Here is an 11,946-nt window from a genome sequence, read left to right as displayed (position 1 = left end):
AACCGAAGAAAGAAAACAACAGGGTTACCCTTAGAAATTACTTTTTCCAAATTCTTAGAAAAAATCTTAAAATTCTTCATCAATCCAACAGGCTAAAGAAAATATTCCCCGATCCGCCTATCGTAGCATTTAAACGTGATAACAACATAAAAGACATCTGAGTGCACAAAAAGCATAATTTACTTTTTTATAAACAAACTAATGGATGTGGACCATGTGGTAAACATTGTGCATGAGTGCATTATGCTCACATATAAATGAAACCAAGGTATTTTGTGACAACACCGGCAAAGAATATTCCATTCAGGGACAAACAAATTATAAAACCGTAGGTGTAGTATATGCAATCAATTGTTCAAAATGTGAAAAAGTTATATATGTAGGACAAACGGGTGATACACTATATCAACAGATGATATTAAAATTTTCAAAAATACGAAACAAAGAAAACAGAAGATCCAGTAGCCAACCATTTCATTCAGCGCAATCATTCAATGACAAATTTAAAAGTTACCACCATAGAAAGAGTATTTGGGACAGAAATTTACAGAAAAACGAAAGAACTTTTTGGATAAAGAAATTAAAAACTTTAGAACCTGAAGGACTCAACACAATGTATGAACGATAACAAAAATATTTATATTAAAAAAGCGAAAAACGCGGCAGATGAATGTCATAGAAGTTATTATAAAGTAATGTATCCAAGCGATGTAATTGTTGTTCCAATGTTGTAATTTATTCCAATGAAGAAGGCTGTAATGGCCGATACGTATGGGAATTTGTGTTATAGTTTTTATTATTTAAATTTATATATATAAGTATGTCTGAACCAGTGACAGTGATACATGGCTGTGTACATTCTGTATATACAACTCATCTAAACATCAACCCAATAAAATACTGAGGTATACAATAATGTAATATTATACTTTATTCATGGTATTTCTAATATTTCATTAATTTTTCAGATATTTTTTAAAAGAGAAGGTATGGTTTTACCAACATTTTTACCAAGGATGACTTTTAAGATAAGGGAAAGTGCCAGATAGAATAGAACTAACAGTATGACAGAACCAACAGAACCAATGCCATTAAAACGGACAATACCACCTGATTTACAGAAAGAAGCAGACTTAATACAGATAAAGGTACCAAGAAATACAGGTATACAACAGATTGTTGGGTAGTAGTGGCTAATCCTTTTATAATTATCATCAATAACTCATGTGTTTTGTTTAGTAATAAATGCTCGAGCATGTTGAGAGGAAAATGTGAAATGTATATCAGGACGTTATCATATCGCTTTTGTATACTAATTAACAAAAGAAACGATACAATGCAATTCATTTTTCATATACATGATATATAATGAAATAGGATACACTGCATCGATATCAATAGTTGCCCTTTTGGTCTAGATTTTTTAGAAAGTTTTATTTTCTCATCAAAACCATTGAGCTAAGGCTAAAACCTTTATCCTTTTATAATCATCATCAATAATGCATACGTATTGTTTTGTAACAAATGTTTGAGCATGTTGAGAGGCAAATGTTAAATGTATATCAAGACGTGAACATATCGATATTGTATACTAATTAACAAAAGAAACGATACAATGCAATTCATTTTTCATATACATGATATATAATGAAATATAATACACTTTATCGATATCAGTAGTTGAACTGTTGGTCTAATTTTTAAAAAGTTTTATTTTCGCATCAAAACCATTGATCTACATGATCTAAGGCGAAAACGCTAAATATGTTTTTTGGAATTTTGTTATTTCAAAAATTGTATTTTCATCCTATCATTCAAAATTGTGGTTAGCTAGAATTTTAACCTTATAAACTTAAACATGGTGCACCTTAACTTTTAAATGCCTTGGTACAAAATGTAAATGTTTGAATACTTAATTCTCATTTTTCGAAATGAAGTGTCGACTATTGTCATCATTTTCCGCAAATTAATTTGACCTTTGTATTCAATAACTCGGTCTTTGAAACTTTCCAAGTTGGTAAAAATTTTGTAATCATACACATGTTTTTCTTTGGGTAATTTAACATTTTTTATTCCTATTTATTATATTTCATGATAAAATTTAGTTCAAACTTGCAAGTGTATTGATTTTTTTTATTGGCTAGTATATTAATATGGACACTGATTTGTACTAGAATGACCCTCTGAGACAAGTGAGTTGGATTTAAGTGCTACTTAAAAAATAGATCGTTTGAATACATGACTGCCGAAGCGGACACATTCTTAATTTGTGCGGAAAGTCTTTGCTTTTTTTCCAGTTCGGTGTATTTTAGTAAAACAGGAACTATCAAACTTCAATTCCGAACTTTGACCAGACAGGGAGCCTACAACCATGCATGAGACCATTCAATTATAAACAGTAGCAAATTAATTTGATTCTTTAACTTATGACTGGTATATAAAAAAAAGGATGTTGTTCCCCTAACTTATATATATATATATTTATTATATGACTATAAATTTTCTGTTTTCTCATTGGCTAAAAGCATAGGAAATCCTCTTTGATAAAACATTATATTCACCGCGTCAAAAATCACGAGAGGTTAATAGAAGACTTGGAACAGCGTCCGTGTACCTAAATATAGAAACGAGGAATTCTTGTTAGCTATTTAAGGGATGTATAAATAAAATGGTTTTTAATTGGACGACCGAATAAATATCAACCAATCAGCGCTCTCTACATAAAATCGTTTCGATCTAACAGATGACAGTTACATGTTTCCGGCAACAAAGTATGGCTGGAGCAGCAGAAGTAGCTACTGAAAAACGCTTTCCATCGTTAAATAATGAGGAAATTAAGAAGATTTTGATAGAAAAGGATTCTAAAAATACTCGCCGATCAACAGATTCTAGCGTATAGGCATAAAATAAAAACAGTCTAGGCAAAATACCATCTAACAAGGATATATTTCACAATCTAAAAATATGAAAATGACACTGAGAACTAAAGAGTCATATAATAAAGCAATTGTTGACTTTTGATATCAGTTGATACAATGATTTATCAACCCCAGATGTGATATTCACCTCGGCCGTTGGCCTTGGTGAATATCACATCTCTGGGGTTGATAAATCATTGTATCAACCTCATCAAAAGTCAATAATTGTATAATATCAGTCTTAAATTTAAAAAAAATAAAAAAATGTTAGACAGGAAAATCTCGCTTAACATTGTATATGCGATTTTTGACAAAAAATTATTTACATATTATATAACCGACACCAAACAATGAAAACTACTGAAATAGAGGATTCTGACTTGGGACAACGACATATATACAGTAGATTCCGGTTATTTGCATAGCCTATTTGTCAGACAAAATTATGCAATAAAGCGGAGTATGCTTATATCCGAAATGAAAATGACAGAGTCAAATGGGCTATTCCAGAAATAAACCACCCCCCCCCCCCTATGGAAGACATTAGTTGTGAAAAAAAAAATCCATGGAAATATTTTTTACCATTGCCAAAATTTTCCGGAATTCCAGCATTTGAAATCATAATTGTACTTAAAAATACTGGATTTTTTTTCATGATGCTGTCAATATGTCTGGAAATTTGAGTAAAGGTCAGAAGCAATACCTATGGAAGACATCAGTTTTGATTTTTTTGTCTGGAAATTATCTGTTTCTGTTTAAATATACAAAAAAATCCTGGAATTTATTTAGTAATACATGTACATGTATATATATGCAGTCATAACCAAGAGAAGCATCTCTAAAACTTTAGCGCGAACATATTCCTGACTAAAAACTACTTTTTGTAGGTTTACCATGTATACATGACGTACACCATTATTTCAAGCACATACCCCACCCTTTTCATTTCATATTTTTACTTAAATCAAAAATGAATATCTGTCTCAAAAGCATATAATTTTTTTTATAATTAATATAATAATCCTGTAGTATATTAAACAATTAAAAGTTACATTGGAATTTCCCATAAACGCATCAGAATTTCTTTTAAGGATTGTAATGTAGTGTTTCTTTATTACATATTATCAGAGATATATAATTGTATTATATGTCTCTGATATTATTAATGTGAAAATGTCAAAATAATGGGATTTAATAAAAGCACAAATAGCAAATTAATAGCTGGTAAGAATGCATGGGAAAATTGATTAAGAGATAATTGATTTGACCACACTATTGGAAACATTTACAAACATCACAAGATTATGACATCTAATTAGTTTCAGACACTTGTGATTTAAACAGGCAAGTTGAAAACTTGACCTTCATCTTAATGTCCAGATTTTATCATGATAAATGTAATGAAGCTTGAAATAGTGACCATTGTGACCAGCTCATCCCTACCACTTAATAAAATTGAATTTCCTGTTTGAAAATGCAAGTTATTCAACAACACTACCTGCTAAAGTTCACTTATGAATGCATTAAGCATCCATAAAATTTCATTCGCTGCAGAAACTATAAATCTTTAGATCAAAAGTTGCAAATAATACATGTAGTAGTTTTCTGTTAACTTATAGGATCACCAGCTGATTACAAATGATTTAGATGAAATATTGTTCATACTTCGATTTTTGTACTATTGAATATCAATCATGTCAACTATTAAATAATGTGATCTGTTGAATTAAATTGTTGCTTTTTAGCTTAGTGGTAGCTCTTTAAGCTGGGGTCACACATTCACGATTTTTCTGCCATCCTTGACAGGACCATTCCCGATTAAAAGTATTTAAAAGTCTGATCAATGGGCTGAGTTTCCCCGAATGTTACGGGGACGCACCTAACTGTCGGGGTGCTTTGCCGAACTATCCGGATCCTTCCCGACCAGTAGGAATCTGTTACGAACTAAAACTACTGCGTTCAGACAATAATAGGACATTCCAGATAATTAGGGATACTAATCCGACTTTTTCACTTTTCGTGTCGTATCGCTGTCTGATTCCAAACAGGAGCAATAATCTGCAATGTGTGAACCCCGCATTAAGGTGGCGACCTCCCCTTAAATACCAATCTGCGATATGACCCTGTTTTTCTCTTGAATATAAATTATTATATCTTTACAATTAAAATAAAATCAAAATTTGCTCCCTTTTCTTTCTCTTGATTTAAGAAGTTTTTGTCTAATTTTTTAAAGTTAGTTTTGTAAAATTTCATGAAAGTTTGACAAAGTTATTCAAAATCTTTCACTTTGATATCTTAAGATTGACTGCTAAATAATTATTGATAAGTAAACTATGGAAGAATAAGAATGGACAAAAAAAATCTGATTTTACTCTACATGTCAGGTATTTATATATATAGAGTAAGAAGAATCTTCTTATAAAGTTCCCTGATATTGCTTAAAGGTTTGAGGGAGTAATTGCTATTTTGTTACTTCAACACTAGGCTGTATCTAAATGTTTATTGAACAAAAATAAGGGCTTTTAAGTGGTCAAATGTTCTAAGTATTCTAACACTATATCATTGGCTCATTACATAGGCGGATCCAGATAAAGGGACCCCCCTTTTGTGAGAAAAATTTGGTTGATTATAAAAGAAATCACTGAAGCATGACTGGAGCAGCCCAATCCCTTAGGTCAGTTAAGTCAGTCAGTGCCCTCTTTTACCATAAGTTCTGGATCCGCCACCGCATTGGCCTGTCAACTATGACATGTGTGTGAGGCTTTAATACTACACCAGGCAGTGCCCTAAACTTCAATCATTATTGACTAGGATTTAGACTTAGCTTTCCAACGTAAGGTCATGGTTTCTTTCAATTTTAGCATCACATATAGGATTATAGTGACCGCTGTGGGTGAAACAAACAATTTTTTTTTCTCAGGGTCAAAAACAAATTATTTCTTTCGAAAACTGGAAACACTTTTTTTTCCAAAAAAACCCCTGAAAATGAAATGGTTGCTGCCATAAGAATGTCAGTTATCTTTTCGTGAAATATTTTTTTTTTCTCAACTTTTTAAATTTTCAAAACTTTCTTCTTTTTAAAAAACAAACATCAGTCATTTCTTATTCGTATCCATTTTCCTTATCTTTAGTTATATGCTTTTTATGTGAAAATAAACCATGCCTTGTATAAAGACTATTAATTTAAAAAAAAAGGGGGGGGGATCTTCTGAAAGTAAAATCAAAAGTCAGTAGACAGTTTTCCACTGATTCTGATAGCAATCTATTTATATTTATTTGTATCACTATTTTGCAATGCATACATAGTCCACAGCTGGTCATTTCTGGTCAGTCTTCTACAATATTGGGGTAATTAGACAATTTCCTGCTGTGAAGACAAACAAGTGTGTTTGAATAAATGATGTATCAATTATCTGTTAATTGGTAAATGTTATGGCTATTTAGCTGAAGTGACCTAAAATCTGGCATTTGTTAATAATATTATAGGACAAATCCTAAATTTCAGAAAATTTAAGATATCAAATTAAATTGCACAATTGGTGTTAATTAATTCTTATATGAAAAAGGTGAAAAATACAGATTTTAATATATATAACTTGGTTGAAATAATCAGCTTCTTGATTACATCACAAGTGTCTGAAGCTACATTTAATCATATATCAAGATATATATTTTTGATGTTTTAACAAAGGTCAGTCATTAAGGTATCAAAAATTTGTCAAACCATGGAAATATTATATTCAACATATAATACTTCCATGATCAAACCAAATTTTCTCTGTTTTTATCCTTCCATGGCATATAATTTTCCACTAGTAGTCATAGATGCTATTAATCCAATTATTGTGACTTTTGCACCCAATAAACATTCAATAGTTTGTATATACATTGTATTTGAAACAATTCAAGCTAAAAATTATATACATGTAAGTTGCACTTCTTATATAATTTTTAGCTTGAATTGTTTCAAATACAAATATTGCACTTTTGTAAATTATTAAAAACAATGCGATTTCGCATAGATACATGTATTATGGGTACATTTACAGCTCAAACTGTGCGCTCTTTTACTATGAAGATTCCTAAATATTTAAATATACAAAAATAGAAAGTTGTTGAGATGTACTACTATTTTATTCAAAGGTCAAAACAAAGGGCTGTGCAGCATATACTTTTAACATTTATGTACATGCAAGAACTAAGATTTTAAACTAATTTATACTTAATTCCGTAGTATCCCTACCCCACCCATCATTTCTTAGAACCAGTACATACACAATACAAAGTATCTATGAATAATATATCCCCTCAAAAGAGACAGTCTGTGAAAAAGCTGTATTTACAAAGTGCAACCTATAAAATGAATAAAACAATATTTCTAATGCTCCTGCTCTCTGAATTTAAACTAAACTATCACTGTATCAAAGTTTTGTCTCCCCCCCCATTATTTTGAAGTCTTTTAAGAGATATACATACAAAGAACTCTGGTGTTTTATATGTCTGGAAATAATGATTTGCAAAGAAATCTGTTCTGGAAATTCTTAACGACTACCAGTCCAAAGGGTCCAAAATTAAACTTAGTTTGAAATTGACAAAAAATGAATTAGTTAGGTTCTTTGATATGCTGAATCTTAAAATGTACTTAGATTCTTGATTATTGGCCCAGTTTTCAAGTTGGTCCAAATCGGGGTCCAAAATTAAACTTTGTTTGATTTCATCAAAAATTGAATAAATGGGGTTCTTTGATATACCAAATCTAACTGTGTATGTAGATTCTTCATTTTTAACCGGATTTTTGTGACAAAAATGTCGGTTATTGATTTGGGGATGTACGGCGGGCGTGCAGGCGGTTGGGCGGGCGGTCGGGCGGGTGGGCGGGCGGCAATCAAATGTTGTCCGTGCATTAACTCATGAACCGTTCAACCAAAGCTTTTAAAATTTTAATATGTTGTTACTGACAACTAAATGAAGGTCAAGTTCAATAATGGCGATTTTGACTTTTACCGTTTAGGAGTTATGGTTCTTGAAAGATTGAAAAATGGAGTTTCCAGTCGTGTTCGTGCAATTACGCATGAACTGTTCTACCAAAGCTTCCCAAATTTTAATATGTTGTTACTAATGACAAAATGGAGGTCAAGTTCAATAATGACGATTTTGACTTTTACAGTTCAGGAGTTATGGTTCTTGAAAGATTGAAAAATGGAGTTTCCAGTCGTGTCCGTGCATTTATGCATGAACTGTTCTACCAAAGCTTCCCAAATTTTAATATATTGTTACTGATGACAAAATGGAGGTCAAGTTCAATAATGACGATTTTGACTTTTACCGTTCCGGAGTTATGGTTCTTGAAAGATTGAAAAATGGTGTTTCCAGTCGTGTTCGTGCATTTTCTCATAAACTATTCAACCAAAGCTTTTGAAATTTTTATATGTTGTTACTGATGACAAAATAGAGGTCAAGTTCAATAATGACGATTTTGACTTTTACCGTTCAGGAGTTATGGTTCTTGAAAGATCGTAAAATGGTGTTTCCATTCACGTTGTTGCATTTACTAATGAACCATTAAATCTAAGCTTTTCAAATTTTAATATGTTGATACTGACTACAAAATGGAGGTCAAATTTGATATTGACGATTTTCACTTTCAGCATTCATCAGTTATGGTTCTTGTGATATTGCCAGGACACAAATAAATGTTAATTAATCCGGTTTGCTGTCGTTGTGACAGCCTCTTGTTGGTCCTGTTTTCAAATTGGTCTACACTAAAGTCCAAAGGGTCCAAAATTAAACTTAGTCTGATTTTAACAATAATTGAAATCTTGGGGTTCTTTGATATGCTGAATCCAAAAATGTACTTAAATTTTTCATTATGGGCCCAGTTTTCAAGTTGGTCCAAATCAGAATCTAAAATTATTATATTAAGTAGTGTGCAATAGCAAGTCTTTTCAATTGCACAGTATTGCTCAATGGCAAGAAATATCTAATTGCACAATATTGTGAAATAGCAATTTTTTTTTAATTAGAGTTATCTTTCTTTGTCCAGAATAGTAAGCAAGAAATATCTAATTGCAAAATATTGTGCAATAGCAAGATTTTTTTTTAATTGGAGTTATCTTTCTTTGTCCAGAATCAACTTAAATCTTTGTTATATACAATATACAATGTATATTCACTTTTTACTACCAACTGATAAATTAAAATAATCTTTACCATTCAGTGATAACAAGCACTTTATTTTACATTTTAATATTTTATGATGTATTTAAAAGAGTAGTTATTGTTGCAAACTCCATTAGAAATTTGAATTGATATCAGTTTTGGAAAAAGGGAAACGGAGATGTGAAAAAAAGGGGGGGTTTAAATTTTTCTCATTTCAGATTTCATAAATATAAAAAGAAAATTTCTTCAAACATTTTTTTGAGAGGATTAATATTCAACAGCATAGTGAATTGCTCAAAGGCAAAAAAAACCTTTTTAGTTCATTAGAACACATTCATTCTGTGTCAGAAACCTATGCTGTGTCAACTATTTAATTTTAGATTTAAAAAGATTGAAGAAGAAATCTTTAATTGATTTGTAAAATCTTGACACTTGTTTTGTGTAAAAAACACCCATGTAATGTCAAAAAATTGATCACAATCCAAATTCAGAGCTGTATCACGCTTGAATGTTTTGTCCATACTTGCCCCAACTGTTCAGGGTTCGACCTCTGCGGTCGTATAAAGCTGCGCCCTGCAGAGCACCTGGTTTAACGATAAAATCTCTGTGCAATATACCAATTATAGTGTTATTTACACATAAAGGATGTCAGCCACATTCAGTTGTTAGGGTCCTTATTGATAAACCTGTATGAACTCAATGTCTTTAACATAAACATAAGGTCATACTTGAACGGTAAATGTATAAATGACTACAATTAGATCTGGCCGGGTGACAACAGTTAGCACAATACGTTATATTTATGTTTTTAGAACTATTAGAGCAAAAGTAGAAAAGAAAATTGCAAAACTGGTCAACATGATAGGATGTTTCAATCTTGAAAGTTGTTGGAGAACAATCTGTTAAGTTATTACCCCTGAAATATCATATGTGTTTTTGGTGTTTTGTTGTTTTGTTGATTTTTTAACCGGATTTTTGTGACTAAAATGTCGCTTATTAATTTGGGGATGTATGGCGGGCGGGCGGCAATCAAATGTTGTCCGTGCATTAACTCATGAACCAGTCAACCAGGCTTTTAAAATTTTAATATGTTATTACTGACAACTATACGAAGGTCAAGTTCAATAATGGCGATTTTGACTTTTACCATTCAGGAGTTATGGTTCTTGAAAGATTGAAAAATGGAGTTTCCAGTCGTGTCAGTGCATTTACGCATGAACTATTCTACCAAAGCTTCCTAAATTTTAATATGTTGTTACTGATGATAGAATAGAGGTCAAGTTCAATTATGACGATTTTGACTTTTACCGTTCAGGAGTTATGGTTCTTGAAAGATTGAAAAATGGAGTTTCCAGTCGTGTCCGTGCATTTATGCATGAACTGTTCTACTACCAAAGCTTCCGAAATTTTAATATGCTGTTACTGATGACAAAATGGAGGTCAAGTTTAATAATGACGATTTTGACTTTTACTGTTCAGGAGGGTTCTTGAAAGATTGAAAAATGGTGTTTCCCGTCGTGCCCGTGCATTTTCTCATGAACCATTCAACCAAAGCTTTTGAAATTTTAATATGTTGTTACTGATGACAAAATAGTCAAGTTCAATAATGACTATTTTGACTTTTACCGTTCAGGAGTTATGGTTCTTGAAAGATCGTAAAATGGCGTTTCCATTCACGTTGTTGCATTTACTAAGAAACCATTCAATCTAAGCTTTTCAAATTTTAATATGTTGAAACTGATGACAAAATGGAGGTCAAATTTGATATTGATGATTTTGACTTTTACTGTTCAGGAGTTATGGTTCTTGAAAGATTGAAAAATGGTGTTTCCAGTCGTGTCCGTGCATTTTCTCATGAACCATTCAACCAAAGCTTTTGAAATTTTAATATGTTGTTACTGATGACAAAATAGAGGTCAAGTTCAATAATGACTATTTTGACTTTTACCGTTCAGGAGTTATGGTTCTTGAAAGATCGTAAAATAGCGTTTCCATTCACGTTGTTGCATTTACTCATGAACCATTCAATCTAAGCTTTTCAAATTTTAATATGTTGATACTGATGACAAAATGGAGGTCAAATTTGATATTGACGATTTTCACTTTCACCATTCATCAGTAATGGTTCTTGTGATATTGCCAGGACACAAATAAATGTTAATAAATCCGGTTTGCTGTCATTGTGACAGCCTCTTGTTTTTCATTGGGGGTGGGTGGGGTTGGGTTGGGTTGGGGGGGGGGGGGGGGGGGGGGGGGGCGGGGGGGGGGGGGAGAATAGAGGAGTTAGGTTTTGGTGTAAACCAAAAGCAATCCTTTAATATTTAGAAAAGTCTGTTGTCATGTTTTATACATCGAATTGTTGCCACTTTTTTTTTCTTTATAGCTCACCTCTCCCGAAGGGACAAGTGAGCTTATGCCATCACTTGGCGTCCGTCGTCGTCCGTCGTCTGTCGTCCGTCGTCTGTCGTCGTCTGTCGTCGTCTGTCGTCGTAAACCATTTCAAGAATCTTCTCCTCTGAAACTACTGGGCCAAATACTTCCAAACTTTAATTGAATGTTCCTTAGGGTATCTAGTTTGTAAATTGTATCCGAAGTTATGATCTATCAACAAACATGGTCGCCATTGCTAAAAATAGAACATAGCGGTCAAATGCAGTTTTTGGCTTATAACTCAAAAACCAAAGCATTTAGAGCAAATCTGACAGGGGGTAATAGTGTTTATCAGGTCAAGATCTATCTGCCCTGAAATTTTCAGATGAATCAGACAACCTGTTGTTGGGTTGCCGCCCCTGAATTGGTAATTTTAAGGAAATTTTGCTGTTTTTGGTTATTATCTTGAATATTATTATAGATAGAGATAAACTGTAAA

This window comes from Mytilus edulis, chromosome 14, assembly GCF_963676685.1.
Source record: "Mytilus edulis chromosome 14, xbMytEdul2.2, whole genome shotgun sequence".
Classification (NCBI taxonomy): domain Eukaryota; kingdom Metazoa; phylum Mollusca; class Bivalvia; order Mytilida; family Mytilidae; genus Mytilus; species Mytilus edulis.
Note: the sequence above shows the minus strand (reverse complement) of the source record.